The sequence below is a fragment of the Vollenhovia emeryi genome, unplaced genomic scaffold (assembly GCF_000949405.1).
Source record: "Vollenhovia emeryi isolate VEMERY1.0 unplaced genomic scaffold, V.emery_V1.0 DF939189.1, whole genome shotgun sequence".
In the NCBI taxonomy this organism is placed as follows: Eukaryota; Metazoa; Arthropoda; class Insecta; order Hymenoptera; family Formicidae; genus Vollenhovia; species Vollenhovia emeryi.
In genome coordinates, this window is record NW_011967177.1 from 116526 (window position 1) to 133713 (window position 17188).

The 17188-nt window shown below is 35.1% G+C and overlaps 1 protein-coding gene across 3 annotated transcripts in view; it reads right to left on the minus strand.

Moving 5' to 3' along the window:
• LOC105562384 (metabotropic glutamate receptor 7-like) overlaps nucleotides 1-17188 on the minus strand; it is a 61996-nt gene that overhangs the window by 33132 nt on the left and 11676 nt on the right. The window lies entirely within an intron of this gene.

Sequence of the window (17188 nt, forward strand, 5' to 3'; positions counted from 1 at the left end):
GCATCAGACACCCTGTATAGTGATGCATCTTGTTCACGTGTAACTCAATGGAAGAAGAAGCTTTTCGTCGACAATGGCGCTTTAGAAATAGCGTGTTTCACGTCTTTGATTTGATCCGCGAGTACCTGCCGAAAAGTGCCCTCAGAGAATGTTACGGAAGGTAGCCACTCAAGCAAAGATATCGTTTTACTCGAGCAGAAGAGCTAGTTCGAAATAATGTGCTGGCTATCTCTAGAAGCCAGGCGAAAAAGCGAATTCACACCGGATAAAGGAGCGCAAAGGAATACAAACAAGTTTGAATGCCGGATAAAAAGTAATCGATTGCACGTTGCTACTCGTTCACGATTAAATGCGAATTGATTGCACAGAAAAATAAATTTTTCAGGAAAAACAGGAAACAATTAAGAGACCTGAAGTTAGAAAAATGTCTGATAAGATTAATTTTTTTAACATTACGATCAAATACTCTATAATTAAACAATACTACTAACATAAAGTTATTTTATTAACATTGCTATTAATTATTTTATTGATACATTACTGTGATTTTTACCTGTCATTATTAAAATAACAATTAAAAAAACATCTAATTTGATGAATTAAAATACTTAAAAAATGTTAGAACAACATTTGCAGATAGTATTGGAACGAAACTGTAACTTACAGTGATATTATAGCATTGTTCTTTTTTTGGCACATCTGTTATCGAAGTATACCTGATGTTTCCAATTAACAAACGAGTCGATAAACCACTATTTATTCAAAACTTTGGGAAATATTGGACATGTCAGATTCGCAATCAAGTCTTCGATTGCATATCAAGAAAGGAATAAAAGAATATATGAGTATTTATAAAAAGGTTTTTAAACAATATAAAATTTAATATTTATTAAACTTTCTTCTGACAAGAAAAATTTGAAAGAAAAGGCAGTACTCTTTTTATTACGTAGACCAATATATGAAAGAATGAATATAAAGCGTAATATATCAGTGAAAAAGAAAATATAATCTAAATAATTTGTCCAATATAAATAGTGAATCACGTAATTCTTTAATTAAACCCAAGGGAATAGAATTTATAAAGGGAGAGAAGGAATCATTTGTTTAGTTATCCGTCTCCCATTGGTAATTGGATTCAACTTATTCCTCCTTTGACTTTGTTTAATGAGGCATTTAAAAGTAAATTATTAAATTGAGAAAAATAAATGTAATTGTGTAATACATTGTTTGAAGATATAAAGACATATTTAATTGTAGTATTTCTTTAATCAATTTTATTAAAAATGTAAACATTGCTTTCTACAAACAGTGATAATGTTTTTCCTCAATTTACACTCTTTTATATTCCTCAATTATTTACGTAAAATTCCTGATTAATTTCAAATTCCAATCTTATACTTTAGTTTGCTCGTTCTTTGAGATTTGCTCCAGATGCAGAGAAGACAGAAGTGACAAAGGAAAATTGCGCCCTCATTTTGGCGATATTCGAGCAATCGGAAACGAAATTGAGATATCTATCCGTGCATGTAATCCTTCGAGACATTCGAGTCGATTCGGTCCTGCTTCGTCAGGACGCAGCAGGACTGCGACTGTTTTCATTTCTAAAGTAAATCGTGCCATTCTCTAAAATTTCTTGGCTATTCGTGAAAATGGCAAGCGGACTCCAATCATCCCAAAATAGAAAATCTCATTTTTAGTCACTCGCACATCAAAAAATGGCTTAGTTATTCAAAATATTAAAAATATTTTATGCAATACAATAGTAATACATGGATTATCTTATATACCTATAAATACGTTAATATATAATATATAAGAGATTCAATTAATTATTATTTATTATGTTCTTTATATGTTCTATATTATGTCCGAAGTATGCAATTTTTAGCATTTCACAAATTTAATCTGTTAAAATGCATGACAGGGATTATAAATAGATAAAGTGCCGATATTAAACGTCTATCAATACCTTTCAAGTTAGTTAGATGAGTGAAATAAATGCATTAGGGTATCTGGTTGGTGGATAAATGCGTTAAAGAGCGAAATCTGAAGTTTCCTGATAAACGGCCGAAGCGGATAGAAACGGAAAGTTAAAGGGAGGGAATCGCGTAGCTCTTGAAATCGAGCAATTTGTCACCGTCATGGTAGCTCGATGAAGTTTCTTGGAAGGCGCATAATTCCTCATGCCATCGTACGTCCCAGAAAATCTGATGGCGATTACCATGAAGAGATCAGCAACAAAAAGATAAGAATTTCCGATAATTTTTCAAAATTGACAATACTGTCTCGAGATCTAATTCGTTATTTTTATGCTTAATTAATTTTTTTCTGATGTATAATATAATTATTATATTATATGTATATACTTATACTTTTCACATACTTGAGAAGACATCAAATGTAAAAGGAAATACGAGAAGAAAAGAAACGCGTGTTTAGTATATTGAAAGAAGAAACTTGCCTGCTACCGAGATAGTGAAAGAATATGTCGGATTTACCTTACGTGTAACATCGTAATATGAGACTAAATTACATGAAAGTCATATCGTGGACGTCGGACCCTTCAAATCCTGTAAAACGCGAGCATAATTCATGCCAAAAATAAAGGAGATTTCTATTCAACGTTTACATTTGTCATTCAAGATTTGGTCGACGCAAAGTCGATCACTTGTAAGTATACGTTCGATACAGATTGATTGACACGGGGATAGAATGGATGTATAAAGCCAACTTTATGCAGATGTGATAAAATCCTGTACGTCACGTTGTGCAATAAATTATAGAAGCAATAAAAATTTATGTTACCTTACGGTTTCTTCAGAATTTCAGTGTAAAAAGTTAGCTTTTGAATTCGTCAAGAGATACATGTTTTAGAGCAATGTAAATTTGGCGCAACGTCTCGATTCGGATTTCGTAATTATAAGTGGTCGTTACGTAACATTAAGCTATACCATGAGCATTTCTGATCCTAACAGTTCCTTCCGAGTAGGATATGCATACATATCGCGTTAGTAGGACATTTCAAGCTAATTATCTGGAATTTACACGATAACGACAGCGCATTTGACATGCAAAGTACAAAGGTAATGCTAGTGCACCGCGCATCAGCCACGAACGCGACTCAAGTAACTGGAGTAAAGTTAAACGAGCGTAAAAGCGATTACGCGAAAATACCAGGGAATCGAAAGGTGAAGCAAGATTGAGCAAGATAGATTGTTGAAGTGGACGAGCTACCATAACAGAATCCGATCATTTTATTCGCTGTTGTGGAAAAATACGGGAAATTCTATAGCTTGCGAGACAAAAGGCACGCTTCTCATCGAGCTTTCCGCACGTTCCAATCCATCGACGAAAATTAATCTGCCGTACGAATCGCTGCCGGAATTTCTATATCGGGATCGCGATTGCTGCCAGCTGTTTGCAGAAGGAATGTCCGATAAAATAATGTAGCGCCTTCGTAGTACAAGCTGTTTATTTTGAGAACTGTGCAAATCAATCCTGGAACCGCAATGACCTTAGGATTTAGTATTCTTGCCGCAAATTTATCGCTCAGAATGACTATTTAATTTGCTTATAAATATGAGACGAGGTTTAAATAGCTACAAATGTTAGCGCTGGAGGAATACTAATGAATTTAAGCGAGATAGATACTATCAGAATTAACGCGTTATGTGTCTATTTTCGAAATTTCGCGATTTATATAAAATTCTATCAGTTTCCATTATAGCTCTTTGGTAATAAATCAAGATAATCAACTTGCGAACACACGTGAGTAATGTGTAAATGTCGAAAATATAAGAAAACATATAAGAAAACAAGAATTTACGAAATTTACTCGGTCCGAAAATTTTAACGCCCGGGTTGCGGACTATCAACGCCCTTCAACATCAACGCTGCAGAGGGTGAAAAAAGGGCTCGGAAAATCGATATGACATTATTCCCGATGTGTTCTACCTCCATCTTTTGCATCGCATCCCTCGCGCACATCTCGTATCTCTTTCCCTCTTTTATTTTGCACTCAACTCTCCGTCTTCCTCCCTCTTAACTTTTATCCGTATCTCGTCCATTTTACTTTTTTCTTTATGCCTCCCGGCCTTCGCCCTCCCGTAGCCAACCCTTCCAGATATTAAACCTGATCCAGAAAGAGCCGAGTGCGGCTTTCATCTTTTCGTACGAAGTCGACCGCATTCGATGATGTCTCGTTTGGTAATTCAAGGTAGATTTCGCAATCGTGAAATCCGACATTCCGCGCCGACTGCGAAAATGTTGCGACGAAGGATAATCACATGACACTCAACCCTTTTCGCCTCCAATTATCTATCTTCCACAACTCTAATGAGAACATACCCATTATCCATTCCGTTTGAAGAAAATTGTCTACAATTTATGATTCGCGCGCGCGCATTCAAGTTTGGATGTAATTATGTATACACTTTGCACACAAGTTTCAAATTAATTTAACTTTATTCAATACTTTTAATTTAACTTTGTTCAAAATCAATATTCCTTCGTTTCATGAATTCGTTAATTTCATTTTTTTTTTAATTTTTGATCGCGAGTACCAGTTTTCAGTTCTTGATTGAAAAAAAAATGAGATTGAGTGCCGGTCAAAACTGGTTGACCCGAAAAGAAGAGGGGAAGCCAATTTAATTAATTTTTAATTAAAGCATCATGCGGCAGACGTAGAGACGTCACAAAGAAATGAGAACGAGTTTTTAATCTCGTCACCAATGACCATTGACTTGTTTGTGAGATTTATAATCATTCCATAAACATAAACAAACATGCTGATAGATATCCTTTATCATAGTTCCGCATACAACAAATATTAAAAATTAAAATATTAAGATTAATATATTTTAAATATATCTTGCCAAGTTGTAACTATAAGTTAAAAACTTTTCAAAGATTATTCGCTTAAGGTATATGATAGAAACAGTTATCGCGTTCAAAACGTGCGTTTATAATTGACGTGTCTTTAATACGCATTAACTCCTTATTAAAACGTGGTACATTTAAGAGGACAGGAGAGCACTTGCGAAAAAGCCAGGAAGCGCCAGCTCTTTACGTCGGTAAAAAAATGGGTTAATTAAGTGTATATTAGTAGAATATCATATGCATCCTTGCAAACTCAAGCGGTTTGTAGCACGTTAAAAGCACACCATTATTTAGTACAAATAAAACAAAGCCGTATTTCGCACAATCTCGTAATAATGGAATATTAATATAGCAATTTAATTTGGATGTAAAGCTACACTTGAGATTATATTTTAAAACATTTAATTTAGGAAATTTTTTTTTATAAAATTATAATGTAATATGAGAGACAAGTTTCAAATACTATGAGATAAGTATTTGATATTACAAACACGCGTTAAAAATTTAATTAATTTTTGTAACTATCCTTTTTTCTTCGCTTTAGTTCAGTGCTTTATATTTTAACGCTTCATCTTTGTAACTTAAGTTGAAAGGCGTAATTAGATGCTTTTCTAAATGAACGTGTAAGAAATGTGTAAAATATAAATATGTGTGTTATATACGTAATATAACTTTTCAATCAGTGGTCGCTTTTTAAATACGCATTGATACGTGCAGTGACATTCAATATTTGTAAAATTCAATAACAAATATAACTTTCTATCAATTTCACGTATAAAATAAAATATTTCTTGTAACATAAAACGCAAATTGTGCTTTACAAGAAGGTACGTATACCGGAATATCAGGTATAGAAAATTGTGAATTGTTGTACGCTACACGCGGGAGGGGTTGAACATCTGTCGATTGAACTTTCTATCGTTCTAATATCGCGAACTTTCTCTCGAAAGAAGTGGAATGCCCTTTCCCAAGTAAGTTCTTCAAAGTTCTGGCCCAAAGGGCTTTCTAGAAATGGTCTTCGAAAGCCCAATAGAGAACGGCAGCCAGCTTAGTGTAGATTTCTGAGATCACGCACATCGAAGAAACTCCGATCTTACGAACCTTCGCTGTCGTCGATACTAATCTCGTCGTTCAAAAGATAACGTCTTCAAAAGGTAAAACGGAAATGCAATGTTTGTAATTTATATATAATGATTGTAGTTAAAATATTTTTACAAATGTTTTCATACTTTCCAAATATATCAAACATTAAAAAAGTATTATATTATTAAATTTATGAAAACAATAATTAAATTCTATCGTGATATGTAAAACAATGTAACGAGAGGCTCTACAACGTCTACACATATAACATCAATTCTGTTGGAGCAAACGAACAAGTTCGTGCAAAATTTAGTTACGGCTCGACATTTGTGCGTGCCACACTCTCTCGAGCGGAATCTCATCAAAATATTGATAATCGCGTTTCAATCGGTGTTCATTAACGATCGTGAGTCTACCTGTTTGCAGGACTTCAGGTCAACAACCCTTTTGAGGAAAACAATTATCAACTTTTTCTTTCTTTATTGGCACCTGTGTTGGGAGGAAGATCAATACGACGGCAACAATTATCAACGCCGATATAAACCAACAGTTAAGCACGCATTCAATACATTCGCTTGTTTTGCACGAAATGTACAAACGTCACAACTGCAATCTCGCCGACAGAAAATCTGAGCCTTTTCTCGGTGACTTTTTTCTTCGATATTCAGTAGAATGCTTCTAAACAATACGACAAATGCAAATCGCCGATGATTAAGCCAGCCGACAAAATTATTCAATTTGATTATTTTTAACTTTTCCGAGTGTATTTCGTTTGTGCACGGACAGAATTTTCCCTTAAAATTTAGTTGACCTGAAAATTATGTAATCGTGGGACAACATGGCATTTTGAAGAATTTTATGAGAGTTTTGGGAAATTTTGCCATACGTTTTACTAGTAATTGTACTTACAATTAGTACACATTTTATTAGTAAAATATATGGTAAAATTAAAAAAAAACTCTTATAAAGTTCCTCAAAATTCCATATTGTCTCACGATTACATGATTTTCAGAGCGAAATTTAAGAGAAAATTATCTCCGTATGTGTGTGTCAATCGTTTATGACTAATTGTAAGTTCATTTTGAAGTTACCATTACTTCTACTTATTAAAGTTACTATTACTGTTTTATGTGTGTGAAATGTTAAGTGAGAAGTAACAAAATTCAAATATCGTTGCAATTTGTCTCCTCACTCTCTTCCGTATTATTACGCACTTAGACAGTTCCTGTAGAAGTTCTCAGTAATGCAAGCATCATAATATACATGTCGCTTGATAAACTTTTCTTTCATGGGTCAACTTGCGAAGAAAATTTATGTACGTTTTATGAAGACTGGTGCTTAATGGGTTAAAAGAAAAGTTGCGGAAGTCGCGACGGAGGTATAAAGTGCAGAGGACAAAATATAAGCCGCGAGAGGCCGAAAGAAACCGCGGCTGGCGTCAGTTTGTTTAAGAATCATCGCCATGAAGACGAGGGATAATGTCAAAGACGACATCCTATACCTTCAGGGGGTTGTCGTCAGATAGCCGAGCTCCTACTTTCCAATGTAGAAAACTAGGGTGCGCGACAGAAAGTAAACATTCGTTCCCCTACGCACCTCTTCCTTACTACCCTTCTTATAAGAAATCAAGTTTAACTCCGGATTTAAACAAAGCTGAAAGAAGAGCTATTTTCTGAAATAAGTTCAAGCTACATAAGTAAGAATTATTTTACGAATTACTAATAGATAAGAAATTAATGTTAGTTTTAATACGTGAATTGACGATATCTGTCAAAATGTTTCTAAATTAAAAAAAATTCAAGTATTGCCATCGCTTACTCATTAAGTTTACTTACTGCGTGTACTTTCGATACATTTATATTAATCTATGCAAACCTAGAATTATTTTTATTTACAATTATTAGGATTAACCCGAGGGCCAATTAGAATTATCATGCAAAATCACCATTGTGTGAAAATTTGCCAGTAAACCTATTAGAACTGGGAAGTTCTTTGTATTATTGGATACTCCTTTAATAAAAAAAAAGCAACATCGAAAAGACTTTGCCAAAAGAGCTCTTTACAGTCGTTACACATACATTGATAATCGATAGCTACCCTCGAGTCTCGAGGCTTCATCTAAAACTCATTACCCGCCAATTTCCCATTCGTTTGCGCTATCCGCTGCTTCCGTAAAACGAAAGTTACAGCGGCTTTACGCCGCGCGGATCGGAAATTATTAAAACATCAAATTCACATAAAGCTATTCATATCTTCGTCCGTCTAACCCCGTTCCTCGGTACCCCTTTTCTCTGTCCGCAAGCCCGGTACGACTCCTAATGGATTCCACGAGTTCTCGAGCGGTACTTGTTCGCCATTAAATCCTGATGTGCGGTAGGATCTTAGTTCGCTTTGCAAAGTGCATGAAGTAACTCGAATAGAAGTGAATAAAGCGTTCCTTTGAAATTTCACAATAGTGGTCACGCTGTTGCACCTCTATAATGATACAAATTCATTTTTATCGTAATGATATTGCCGAATATGTCGTAACGCCCGTAGAATCAATATTTGTTAGAATTCGTAACATCGAAAAGTAATTCACGGAGAGTAATAGGCACTAGTGATAAATTTTACAAAGAATTTATAGTATCTTGAAACTGAGGAGACAGCGGTATGATTTGGAAATGAACGATTTTACAATAATAAACGATAAAACGAGCATAAACCTGTCGAGAAATATTCCCGATTTGTTACGATTGTAATAAACATGGGGGCACAAGAATAAGATTGCCTGTTATCTTCTCGAATCCAGAAGATTCTCAGATGAAACTTCCATTCGCAGTGCTGAATCGACAGAATTCGCCGCTACGATATGAGGTCGTCGAGCCGACACATCGATCATAGCCGAGGGTCACTTCACGACTTGGAGCAATTCTCGTTTGGTGCGCGCGAGCCGACTGCGAATCTCCATTTCCGCTTCCGATAGGAAGTAAGCACTGGCATGAGAAAGCTTTTCGCGAGATCGCGTAATCTATAATCATTTTCGATGTTTTATTATTTCAGTTATTTCGTATTATGCACTCTCTTTGATTAAATCACGCTTCTCCACTTCACGATGCCTCGCAAAATGGTAAAGTATCGAGCGAATCAATAAAAGAGAATAATAACGCCACAGATGAAAAACATTTTTCTATTCTGTACGTCTTTTTGGGATAATTTCAAACAAAAAAAATAGAGATACAAAGACTGTAGTTTCTGGTAAAAACATTCCGCAGAAGTATCTTTCTTTTCCAGTTCCATTACACCGCCGAAATTGTGGTAGTCGCGTCATCAATAATTTATACAAGCAGAATATTCAATTGAGGCTGGACATTAGTCGTATTGTATAGGGTCTGACATTCTAATCTACAGACGTGACGCAAGATTGGACCGTTCGGGACGATTTGTCACGTGTGTGCCCAACATCGTAGTCGTTATTGTCAAGCGGTCCTGCCCGCAATTCCACATAGCCGAATGAGTAAGCACAATACCCTCGCGTTCCTTGCTCACGTTGTCTGTTGGGATCGTCGAGAAACATACGCCGGAACGTATACACGGAAAACCAATTAGGATGGGCACACCACAGAACTTACAGTCAAGTGTTCTCCCAACAACACCCGATACGAGCTACGATGCAATTTCTGCAAGTAATTTAAACCCCTTCCGGGCTAGTTCTTTCGTCGAGCATCGCCGAGCGCGGCAATCGACGTGATTAGATCAATGCGTCAACATGGATTCTACAGATGTTTTCCGGAGAGCAGAGTATCAAACTAATTCTTTGTAGCATTCCTAATTTAATCTCAAGCCATACTTCTCACATACGCTTATGCGCATTTCTACGAGACACGTGCATATTTAAAAAAAAACCCGCAAGAATTTGTCACGAGAAGCATTAGAATGGAGGACTAATAGAGTATTTAATATATTTGATCTAGTAAAGTAAAAAAAAACAAAATTTAAACCGGCGTGTCGATGAAAATAGGGAACGTTGAGCCGTTCTCTCAGTAGATTGAATTTAACTAGCTCATCCACCTTCGACCCTCCATCTTCATTTCGCAGTACCTTCGATGCCTGCTCCGCGTCGTTAACCCTCACTCCCCACGTTTCCTCTTGGCTTCCTCGTCCAATTCTTATTGATTTTCCCGACGACGTGCTTATGATCCATAACGCGTTAAAGTGCGATAATGTCTCATCCTTGATATCCTTTGATATTCTCGGAGAGAACCCCGTGGGTACAAAAACACTGAATAATCTGGAGATATTTCTCAATGATGACAAACCCTTCAACTTATCCCTCCCAAAAAAAAGCAAGAGCTGAGCAACTTCCAATCTATTCTATCAAAATAGTTGCGAGATTTTATTTGAGTCAAGACCAGCCTCTCTTTAAGCTGAAGAAAGTAATGATACCTATCAAAAGTTAATGCAAAATAATTAAAATTATTTAACAAGATAGAAAGATTATTATAATGCCTAAAACGTTATCCACATAAAATAATAAGAAATCAGACCGTTATGTAATATAATATTATAAATTATGTTGAAAAATTATTTTTAAAAATTTATGAAATAGTAATTTTGAAATGGTAATTGCTTAGAAAATATATCTAAGGCACATATAATTTTTTATGTGATTAACGTCAAATTGTATAATTAAATGTAACTTATAAGATATAGCTGTATGCAGAAAAAAATGAGTCCAGAATTGACTTTTTTACTTTCAGTTACGTGCTAAAAATAATAGATTCTTGTATTAAAATATTCTATTTCCAGGTGCAACGTGTTCTGTCTGCGACGTCAGAATATTGTAGATCATCTTGGCCATTTCCATGGATGCGAAGGTGGAAGAAGCTGCGAGAAGATGACGTGGGGGACGTTATCATCTTTATGATCGCGCAAGAGTGCGTCCGAGCGCGAGAAAATCCGAAGGCTTCCTTAACAGAAATGCGGAGCGGCGAGACTTTATCGACGTCCCGGAATTGAAAACTCGAGGACAGGGGAGCGAACGACTTCTCCGTGGAGATGTTCTCGCACCTTTTTTCCAAGCGGATTACTCCGCGTCACGACCGAGCGAACGCGGTCATCGAACGCTAAAAATCCACGCGTCACTTTTTCACGAGTCGCACGATTCGCGGTGGAAGATACAGAAATACCAGATGCTGGTATTTTTATGAAATGCCTTGCGCTCAACTTGCAAATTTCTTGGTAAAATGGTGTACTGTTATTGAAATATTGTAACGATATGCGTTACACAGATATACAAACGTGTGTACAATAAAAAATTTACTCTATAAAAGTCAACCGGTGGATTATCACTGAAAACAGTGAATATTCGCAGATTCACAGTTATATGAATAATTCAGTGCTATACTTATAACTGTTTACAATAATAATGCACTGATTGACTTTTAGAGAGCAGTCTTCTCAAGTAAATTGTCATAACTGCCTTCGATCTGTGTAATACAGTGTGTACTTAAACTGGCAAAAAAATATTTTAATGACAAGTACTTTGTAACATTCTAGGACAAAAATTCTAATACTTTTGCTCGGTTTTTGCAGGAGCCACCTTAAAGATCTCGAATAACGAGACTAGAATTTCGCGCGCACAGGGATAGCAAAGTGGCAAATTTCACCGCGGAGACTTACCATCTCAACCAAATAAATACGATAATGACAGCTAACACGTATCAATGTCGATTTGAAGTATTAAATGAAAACATTTTAAACTATTTTTATAATTTGTCAAATTACGTTTCATAAACAAAATTTTTTATAAAATTCTTGCATAATTTTTACAATAACTTCATTATTGTCAAAGATGTGCGGTTCAAGGAAGCGCCTTTGTTACTGGCCACTTTGCCATTCCTGAGCGCGCGAATTCTAGCCTCGACATTTTCGCATCAGAATTTTTATCTTCAAATGTTACAAAGTACTTGTCATTAAAATATTTTTTGCCAGATTAGGTACACCCTGTTTAGACTATTAATATTAATAGATAGATCATTATTAAAATTATTGATAAAGTATTTAGTAGAATTGTACAACTAATGGCTGCATTCTGCATTTTCCTAGTCTCTCGTGTACTGTGCACATCTTGGTAACATTGAGTAACGCAGTTTCATTTCAAACATGTCTTGAACTTAGACATTTTCGATTCTCTCGAATGGAACGGCAAAATGTCTACTATGGAGTAATAGAGGATAACAATAGGTAACAAGTTAAGAACACAAATAGCTCTGAAGCTTCTCGAAGACCTAACGTTCTTGCTGCGAGAAACTGGATTTTCCAAAGAATTGTGGTAAGAAAAGCACAGAATTATACGAGGACAGTGCGGCGCTGTCGCATCCTCGACATTTGCATTCCGATCACACACCGCAATATCCTCGTCGATATTCGCGACATGAAAGTCGCTCGTGCGTTTCGTTGATTTGGCCGAAATTGCACGGGGGTTGGCAAGGATAAACGAGGAAGAAAGACGCGCCCCTGGGGAGGATTTAGGAATCGGGCCCACGCATACACGAATATCAAGAGTACAAAAGAAAATTTCTTGGCAGGCTTTCTAAAAATTGATACGCGACACGGATACGCAACACGTTACGTAGACTATGAATTATGTGAACGTCAGTATAATTGATCGATGCGATGCGGAACAGAATTTGCATTCGTGTTACAAATCAGTGAATTTCAATATCCTATCGATATCATCTCATCGATTGTTGCAGTTTATAATCAATATGACAGAATTTAATGTTAATAACGTTAACCTTTGATCGACTGTGTGTAAGTGTTCAAGCACGTTGATATCAAACTAGTACATCTTTCGCGAAACGATTTTAGTTTGAAAGTGATTGTGAATGTTTACCAATTTCATGATTCAATATGAAATTATCTGAAAGAATTGACACATTGTTTTAGAAATTTTTCTATAGTATTGAAAAACGTGGCGCCGCTTGTTGGCAATTAATGAGGGAAAATATAGAGTCAGATATTATAATTTCGCATTATAGAAGATTATTTCAGAGATGTGAGGCGAATAACATTAAAATGAAAATGGACGTCCGAGTCAAGCAAAGAGGACTGCGGGTAATATACGAACCACGATTTTCCCTCAGATAAACCGCGTATCACCAAAAAGCACCTTTCAGACGGTATGAAAAGCGGCGAGGGATTTATTTATAGATCGAGTGGCGAAAGTCCCCTTCCGTTCACATTAGTCTTCCGCCATGTCATCATACATGCCGGCCGTTTATCCTAAAGTGGCATAAGTTAACTTTCAATACCCAATAAATTTAAGTACGACACGAGTTTAACAAAGTCTATACAATATGCTTGTTTTAATAAAATTTAGAATACAACACGAGTTGTCTAATTTTCATGAAAAATGACACATAAATCCTTTATCGAGGGAATATTTTATTGTATGGATAATATAGAATAGTAGAAACACGATATTTTCCTACGCGTGCTTTGACCAATTCACATTTAGTAAAAGCAATGTAAATAAAATTCTTAAACGTTTGAAAAATTATAGGCCGTTGTGACGTAACATAATAATATGACCTCGATTAACTATTTGCTCGTCGCTTTCGTGAAATTTTTAGCATGATGGGGCTACACCACGTACGAGCACTATCGGTGATTTCATTCAAGATAAATCGATTCTTTGTTCCCTTTTGGTCACTCGATGGACGAAATCTGAACGTTTGAACGATAAAAGGGAATGATCAACAGCGCAAATCAGGAATAAATTCGACCGCGAGCTAAATCGAGAATTGTCACTGGACCATCGGGTGGGCAAAAGCAAATCGGAAATTAATGGATGTTATAAATGGTATGAGCCGCTAAAGGATTACGATATCAGTTGAAACGCCTACGAAAAGTATTAATGGTCGATGCGATTCGAAATCGTGTGGTTTTGCCTTTAATCGTCCGTAATTACGGTCGCGTGAGCATCGAACTCAAATAAAACAGTAATGTTTTATTTGAGTTCGATGAAGATTGAGATAGAAGTAATTCTATCTCATGTTGCAATTATAAAAACTTTGTCCTCTAATCTTCTTTCGGATTATTTAAGTTTTACACACACACACACACACACGCGCGCGCGCGCGCGCGCACAGGCACACGCACACTCACACGCACACACAAATTTGTATTAAACATACAGATGTACAATTTATTTTAATTTGAAATAATGCATAAATACTGAACGTGACGAATATGGCCGATGATATATTATGAATATCGATTAATAAAGATTTATTTCTAAGTTTATAAACCATGCCATTCAGATGCAGAGCATTTTGTATCACCTTTGATACGCAATTTAAAATCTCTCTTTTGTAAGAGTATTACAAATTTTCATTCCCGAAAGCTCATCGTTATTTTCTTGTCTTTTTATGTATATAATAAGCAGCTTTGGACTCCCGAAAATAATGATGTCGATATTCGAGAGTATCGCAATGGGCGCACCGAAGGATTAAGAGCTTTTATTGAAACGCGGCCACTTTGATATGCATTGCCTTGAAACGGGCTAGATAGCCTAGCGGTTCCCGGAAACCTGAGACGAAATGCCATAATCGATATACCCGTGGCTCCATTTTGGCCGGACGTGCAACTACGAGTTATGCGTCCCATGTACCATGCGGCCTGTTTGCGGAGATGCGGTGCAGCCGCGCGCTGCAACGTCCGCACTGAAACTACATCCGTGATGTTTAATCCGCATATAATTGGAGAACGTCTTGTCGCCAGAAGACACATTTCCTTGTTTGAGGGATATCCAATATTTTAGTGCTATATAAATGTACACGTTATTTCAATTGTACATTATATTATTTACATATACATTATGGGCTACTTTTATAATAGATATTTATCAATTGTGAGAATTTTAACAATCATTTATTATATTTTATAAATTTTTACGATAATATTAGAAGCTTTATAGAGTTTATGCTATGTGGAAGTTTCATATAAATCGTATAAATATATATCGGAAGTCTTTCCTCTATCTCTATCTCTATCTCTCAATATCGTATTGTATGAATGTTTACTTCTTGTTTAAAACTTTAGTTCTCGCAATCCACCCCTCGTTAATAATCTTTGAACTTTATTTCCAACAATATTACAGCATGCAAATCCAATGTTAATCAAAGTCGACAATCCATTATAGTCCACCATTGGCGATTCATCTGCTATCAAGTTCGATAAATTCATAGTACGGTATACCTGTTTAAAGCAACATTTTCAATCCCTAGTCTCATCTAAAGCCATGCATCAATTGCATTTTGCATTTGTAATATATGTATATACATATGTACATACATATACATGTATCTAATAGGACGATTATCGAGCTGGTAGATTTCCAACAAGCACGGAATGCATAACAAGCGGAAGATCAGTGTGGAATGTTACCATTGGCAATAACACGTGTTAAAGCAAATATTTAAAAAATTGTTTTTATTAATATAAAATATTAATAAAACAAAAAATAAATTTCATGAATACTTTATTTATAAGAAAATATTTAATTATTTATTTATAAAAAATATTTTCGTTCTGATGTTGCAATTAGAATAATAAACAATATCAGATCATTTATGTAGATATGTAAAAGAAACTATTTTGCATATGTATAAAGTTTCGCAGTTCTTTCTGCAACTTTTCTCTTTGATTTTTACACTGTGACATGATAGCAATCTCATTTCTCTTAACATTTCAACTTTGCCTATTGATGCCCTCGGCTTTTTTAAAAAACTGAAGAGCGCTTTATTCACGTCCAAAATATCAATATGCTCACAGCGATCGCAGCCTTGAAGTGTTGATATTCATTTGTTCTTGACTATTTTGTGTGAAAGTATAAAAAATGTAACTAATATAAAGGTATGTCTAAAATAAAACTTGTGAAAATGCTAAAAAGAGTTATGAGATGAACAAGAGTAAGTAAATAAAAAAGTGTAACACCCACACGCATACGTACACGCACGCATGTATAGCGAAGAGAAAGGGAGAAAAGGAAAACAGAGATAGGGTGAAACAGAACGAGAGAGGAGGGAGAGAACTAAAAATAAATAAAAAATCTCTCTTTCTTCATTTCCTAATTACCGAATTCTTAATTCTCTTTCACTTTCGTGAATCTATTCTATTTATTCTATCTATTCTATGTGAAATGACTAATTGAAGCGATTTGCTTTGGCTAACATGAATATCACACTTCAATTACTTCAGTTTCCATCTTAGGCAACTTTCTACGAGATCGCAAACTGGAAATTCGACTTGAAAACTCGTAGGACCTTTGCACAGCTGATTACCGAACTTGGTGATTGGTTCGTATTAACTTTAATCTCATTTAAAAATTTCGTGCGATGACCCACCTTACTTACTTTAAAAATCGCAAACCGTAATTAGTCCAGAATTAGTTTGAATAAGTTTCTAATGCAATCCTCATTAAAGACTGAACTGCAACGGTTTTTAACGCGGAAAGAGCAATAGCGTACGTTTGAATATAAGATAATAATACCTTAGAAATCTTAGAAAAATATATTTACAAGAGAAGATCCTCAATTGAAAAATTCAAAAACTTATAAAACTGTAGAAAAATATAAAGTATGTTCTGATATATGTATAATAAACTTTTTTTACTTCACTTTATTTATTACCTTAGAGTGAATTCTGATAGCAATACAATAGCTTCTTCCATATCGGAACATCATCTATACATATATTGCCAAAGTTTCATAATTTTGTATATTTACGAGTTAAAAATTTTTCTTTGCCGTTAATATGTATAGAGATGTTTTACATTGACGTAAATCTGTCTTTTCGTGTTTTCATTTCCTGAACACTAGTAAATTAAATTTTTATTAATAGTAATACTATTAATTTGTGCTAGGTATACAAAGTGATAATTTTACTTTAAATTTTATTATGCGAAAATTCTTGTGTTATTTAAGAACATTGATTTTCTCAACGATATAATTGATTAGAGCTGATTTTCAATATTATTGTTCTGTTTTCAAACTTGTTAATGGTTGGCCTAAATTTATGTAGAAAAATTATTATGATGTAATAATTTCAAACGTTCTACCTAACAAAATATTTCACTATGCATTATGATACATATGTGTCATATACGAAAGCTTAAATATGTGTGTTACATGAATGCAAATGCAAATGCAGTGAAGTGTGAATTTACGTAAGTCATCACGTC